This window comes from Castor canadensis, chromosome 4 (assembly GCF_047511655.1).
Source record: "Castor canadensis chromosome 4, mCasCan1.hap1v2, whole genome shotgun sequence".
NCBI classification, from domain to species: Eukaryota; Metazoa; Chordata; class Mammalia; order Rodentia; family Castoridae; genus Castor; species Castor canadensis.
In genome coordinates this window covers 4,664,926-4,671,563 of record NC_133389.1, presented here as the reverse complement: position 1 = coordinate 4,671,563, position 6,638 = coordinate 4,664,926, and positions in this window count along the sequence as shown.

Genomic DNA, 6,638 nt, shown 5'->3' with positions numbered 1-6,638 from the left:
CAAAATTTAGAGGATTTGACATGCACTTCATTGATTTAAGAAAATATTTTTCTTAGCAGTATTTTTTAAAATCCACACATGGAAAATGCATAGGTTCTCAGGTGGAACTCTTAAATCTTAATGAGCACTGATTTCACTATCCCTAGTGCTTAGTCTTTGTATTCTGACCAGCTGGAGCTTAGACATGAAAGAAGAAGAGCGATAGCATTCCTTTTCTGTATTCTTAGCCCAGATCTCCACAGTAGAACCGGTTGACATATTCTGGTTGTTCCTTTCATTAGATGCTAGCACATTATTCCAGAGTTTTCAGAATACTTACCAGAAAAAGTAACTGCTTTCCTCAAAGAACTGCTTTTAGGGTTTGAATATAATTTATATTGTTGCTTTTCTGTACTGAATTTTTCACTGCTTTTCAAGACAAAACCTGTTCATTGTTGCTATGACATTTATGTTTATGATCTATAAGAGCCATAGTGTCTTCCTTATGAATCTTTTTTTGTAATAACTTAGTTTGCCAGTCCACTTAGAAAGCCATATAATAAGGGCACAGTGAATTGCCTTGATTATGTTGTATCAAATCATACTGAGCCCCACAAACATGTTACTAGTTTTTGCTAATAAAATTTAAAAATAGAAAAAATGAAGATCTAAGTGAAAAAGCTTGATTTTTAGATCTAGATAGTGTGGAATAAGCAACATAACATGTTTATGTGTGTCTTTTTTTTATGGGACTGGGGTTTGAACTCGGGGCTTCACATTTACAAAGCAGGCACTTGCAAAACAGATGCTCTACCTCTTGACCATTCCTCCAGTTCATCTTGCTGTCTTTATTTTGGAGATGGGGCTCTCACATACTATTTGCCTTGGCCGGCCTCAAGCCACAATCCTCCTATCTCTGCCTCCCAAGTAGCTAGGATTACAGATGTGACCACGGGCACCCACATTATATGTGTTTTTTTAACATAGTTATTTTAATACTTTTTTTGGCAGCACCAGAGTTTGAACTCTGGGCCTTGCCAAGCAGGCACTATAACACTTAAACCACTTGAAATACTTGGGGTATTTTTCAAATATGATCTCACATTTATGCTTAGGCTAGCCCGAGCCACAGTCTTCCTACTTATGCTTCTCATATCACTAAGGTGGCAGGCACACACCACCACTTCCTGTTCTTACTGATGGACTTTTTGCCTCTGCTGGCCTTAAACCTCAATCCTGATCTCAGCCTCCTGAGTAGCTAGGATTACAGGTGTAAGCCACTGTGCCCGGCTTGTTTTAATACTGTTTAAAAATAAGAATTGCTATCTCTTATAAACAAAAAAGTTCACATTGTTCTTTAATCTTGTTCAGTTACCCTCTCAGTTGCATCAGAAGCCAGCCCATTCACTTCTTTCCAAGGGTAGATTTGGAAGGTGTGCTGAAAAGTTTTCTTTCAGATTTAAAATCTAAACTGCCTCATATATGTGGATTTCCCGTAAAGATGACAAACAAACCATGTTACTACACACAGGAACTAACCAAACCTTGCATACAGGTAAGAGATATTTTTTGTTAGTCATCCAGTACAAGACATACTGTGCACCTCTTGCTTGGCTCTCTTGCATTCTCTGGTGGAACCCCCATGGACTCTTCTCTCAGCTGTGTTTCCTGAATGCTGTTTGTTATTACTATTATTGTGCTTACCCACTTGTCCCTGTCATTTGTTATTATTTTGTTTAACATGGAAAAGAGTTGTTTCCTGAAATGTTTCTCCCACATCAAAATAAGTTGAGCTGTTGGAGATTAAAGAAAGAGGATTTTGTGAAGGATGTTTATCTAGAGAGAATGTGCTATCAGTGCCAGCTTGTACAGTAGCATGTAGATGCCTCCCAGTCACCAAGTTAAGTCATGGAGGGATTCTGTGAAATCTGAAGCAGGAGGAAAGCAATGGGCCAGTGTCTGACTCGGGGTCTGACTTTAGTAAGAAATAGTATAACTTCCAGCAGAGCACTCCTGGCAACTATGGTGGGAAAGGCCTCGCTGCTTAAACCTCAGAGGGACGGGTGGGCTCATTTCATTCCCTGTGTCCTAGATCCTGTGCTTTAAACCTTCATTTCTGCCCTCACATCTTAGAACTTAGTCACAGGGGCTCAACTAAAAAACAACAAGAAGAAGAAATACAAAGAAAGAAAGAAATAGTATAACTGGCTGTCAGCTAATGGACAAGTGAGAGAAGAAATGGCTGCTTGGGGGTTGTCCTACACCCCAGGATTTGTCAGAACAAAGGGGTGGAAAACTTAACTTGAGATTAGATTCAGTGTTGATTTTTGCTGAAACTAGAAAACTTTGGGGGAAGGAAGGTTGTTTCCTCCAGGTTTATAGCCCTGCATTTTAAAATCCATTTTCATGGCAACATAGCACACATAAAGAAAAGGATATACAGCTACAGTTTTGTGAATAATTCTCAGCAGCCCATGTAGCCAAAACCAGCTTCCTATTTGCACCTTCCTAATCACACACACACAAAGGTAGCCACATCTTGCCTTCTTTGGGGATTGTTCTTTGTTTTCTTTGTTTTTATCAGCTAAGTATATATCCTTAAACATCATATTTTAGTTTTGCCTGCTTTTGAGCTTTATGCAAAGGAAATCATAGAGAATGTGTTCCTTTGTGTCTGGCTCTTTTGTTCATATGACATGTGACATTCATCTGTGTTGTGTTGTGAAAGCCAATTCACTTTCATTTCTGTATAGCTATATGGAATTTTATTATATGATTAGGCCACCATTTATTTATCCAGAATATGATTGGACATTTGGATTGGTTCTGTCTGAAGGCTATCTGCAGTAATATTGCAATGCACATTCTCGTGTGTGGCCCCTGGGCACATGGCCATGAATCCTCTAGGAGTGGAGTTAGTACATATTTCCCACTTTAGTACCTGTGCCAACTATTTTTCAAAGTGGTTGTACCAGTTTGTGCAACTCCATCATGTGAGTAATGTGTTTATGTTGCTCCACATCTTTATCCACACAGGACATTGTCAGTCTTTACTTTTGGCCATGTTGGCAGATGTTTATTAGCATGTTTTTAATTTGCATTTTTCTGATTGCTTATAAAGTTGAAATTTTTTTCATATGTATATTGGCTATTTGAATATCTTTTTGTGTGTGTGTGGTGCTGAGGTCTGAACTCGGGGCCTAACGCTTGCTAGGCAGGTGCTCTACCTCTAGCCCTTGCATATCTTTTTTGAAGTCCTTCTCTGCCCTTTTTCTATTGTTATATTTTCAAAATTCATTTATAGGTATTCTTAACATACATCAGCTATGACTTCTTTATCAGATACATATATCACATTTATCTTCTTCCATTCTGTCACATGCTCTTCATTCTTCTAATGGTATCTTTTAACTGGCAAGGAGTCTTAATATATAGTCAGAATTACCAGATTTTTCCAGGCATGGAGGCTCACACCTATAATCCCAGTTACTCAGGAGGCAGAGATTGAGAGCACTATGTTTCAAGACCAGTCCAGGAAAAAAATTACTGATACCCCATCTCAATTAATAAGCTGGGCATGCTGGCGTGTGCCTGTGATCCCAGCTACACCAGATGCTGTAGGCAAGAGGCTTACAATCTGAAACTGGACCCAGGCAAAACCATGATAACCTATCTGAAAAATAACTAAAGTAGAAAAGGGCTAGGAATTTGGCTTAATTGTTAGAGCACCTACCTAGCAAGTGCAAGACCCTGAGTTCAAACTCCAGTACCACCAAAAGAATTACCTTTTTTTTTAATGATGGCTACACTTTTGTCCTATTTGTCTGTATTTGCACTCTAAAGTCATGAATATGTTCTCCTACAGTATCGCCTAATAAAAGGCTTATTCTTTTCCATTCACATTTAGATCTTTGGTAATGTGGAATGATGTGGGCAATCAGATTTCTTTGTTAACATGGATATCTAGTTGTCCATAGAGTAGTGTTGAGAAGATCTTTCTTTTCCTAATACCCTGCAGTACCCCTTTTTCACAAGTCAAGTACCTATCTGCATGACATTTTTTCTAGGCTCCCATCTCTTTCTCTAACTTGTTTATTTATCCTTGCACCAATATTACACTTGCAGAACTATAATCCATCTTAACCTTTGTGCTTATTACAAGTACTGTTATTAGAACATTAAATTTTATAGGATTTTTAATCTGTTGAGGCATGTTAGCTATTCTTGATCCATGCATTTGCACATACATTTAACTTCAGTTTGTCAAGTTACACACAACACACACATATATAAACACAAACACACAGAGCTGGTTGGTATTTTGATTCAATGAGTCTTATAATATGAATACTTTATATTTTTCCCACAGTTAAGTATGTCTTCTTTAATTTCTTTCAATAACAGTTTATAGTTTTATGTATAGGCAAGTCTTGTGCAGCTTAAGTATTTGATATTTTTGTTTTGTTTTGTTTTGTTTTGTTCTGTTTCACGATCTCTAGCAAGTATCATTTTTATTGTCACTGTCGTGGAAAAGCATTTTTCTCATCTCCTCTGACAGCAGACAAGTTGGACTTGAGATTATTTATTTATTTATTTATTTATTCATTTACTTATTTAGAGGTACTAGGGATTGAACCCAGGATCGGGGCCTTGCACAGGCTAAGCAAACACTCTACCATGGAGCCACGCCCCATGCTCTTGAGATTGCTTAATGAGGCGGGTTAATCCTTGTTTGGACAGAACACTGGCTCTGAATTCCTGTCCATGATACCTCTTGTTCTCCCACCCCAGCCCTGTCTCTCCGTTGCTTGTTAAGGTGTTCATTTAAGGAAGTGGGTTTGGGGGGGTAGGCTATATCCATATAACGAAGTACAGTGTGTAACATGTATATAAGTAATTTGTGATCTGCCCCTGCACTCACTTGTATTTGTTTCTTCATAAGAAATTTAATGTGCTCTAAAAAGTTACAAAGTAGTGAGGAAGGCAGAAGTGATGGTTTGAGCTGTTGGTTTTGTTTTGGTGGTAGGTGGTGACATTTTTATAAGGGGCTTTAAGTTATTGTGGTGGTATCTGTTTGTCATGTTTCTATCTCTTTTTTTTCTCCTACTTCAAACTCTTTTGTAAATATGAACTTTGGCCCACACATTGCACTCAGTAGACTCCCTGAAGATTCTGCTCTACAAAGTGAACAGGTACTAACCTGTTCACTGTCAAGGATTATTGGAGCTAGGGAACCAATTTTTTTTATGTGACTTTTAAAAAATATAAAATATTCTAATTTTAAATTTCTTTACTGAGGTATAATTTATATTTAATAATGTATACAGATTTTATCTGTTTAGTTTAATTAATTAACTTACTTTTAATTTTTAAAATTTTTTTGTGGCAGTACTAGGGTTTGAACTCAGAACTTTGCACTTGCTAGGCAGGTGTTCCACCACTTGAGTCCCACAGCCCTTTTCTCTCAGATAGTCTCTTTTTGCCTCTGGCTAGCCTCAGACCTGGGTAGCTGGGATCACAGGCATGTGTCACCACTGCCCAACTTACTGATTGAGATGCAGTCTTACTAACTTCTTGCCCATACTGGCCTCCAACCTTGATCCTCCTGACCTCTACCTTCCAAGTAGTTGGGACCATAGGCGCGCGACATTGCACTTGGCCTACTTCAGTGAATTTAGACCAAAGCATACAGCTTTTTATTGTCCCTGAAAGATCCATTTGCCCCTTCCTAGTCATACTACCAGTCTTTCCCAGGCAACTCACTATTCTGATTTGTTTCATCACAAATTAGTTTTGCCCATTATCATATAACTGTATTCATACTCCTGTCTTGTGTGTAGCTTCTTCCTCTATGTTTCCAAGATTCATTCATGCTATTACATGTTGGGTTACATATGATAATTAGGGTTTTTTGTTTTGTTTTGTTTTTTATTATTCATATGTGCATACAATGCTTGGGTCATTTCTTCCCCCTCCCCCACCTCATCCCTTACCACCCACCCTGGCCCTTCCCTCTCCTCCCCACCCCCTCAATACCCAGCAGAAACTATTTTGCCCTTATCTCTAATTTTATTGAAGAGAGAATATAAGCAGTAATAGGAAGGAACAAGGGTTTTTGCTAGTTAACATAGGATAGCTATACAGGGAGTTGACTCACATTAATTTCTTGTGCATGTGTGTTACCTTCTAGGTTAATTCTTTTTGATCTAACCTTTTCTCTAGTTCCTGATCCCCTTCTATTGGCCTCAGTTGCTTTAAAGTATCTGCTTTAGTTTCTCTGCGTTGAGGGCAACAAATGCTAGCTAATTTTTTAGGTGTCTTACCTATCCTCATTATCTCCCTTGTATGCTCTCACTTTTATCTTGTGATCAAAGTTCAATCCCCTTGTTGTGTTTGCCCTTGATCTAATGTCCACATATGAGGGAGAACATATGATTTTTGGTCTTTTGGGCCAGGCTAACCTCACTCAGAATGATGTTCTCCAATTCCATCCATTTACCAGCAAATGATAACATTTCATTCTTCTTCATGGCTGCATAAAATTCCATTATGTATAGATACCACATTTTCGTGATCCATTTGTCAGTATGGGTCATCTTGGCTGTTTCCATAACTTGGCTATTGTGAATAGTGCTGCAATGAATGTGGATGTGCAGGTG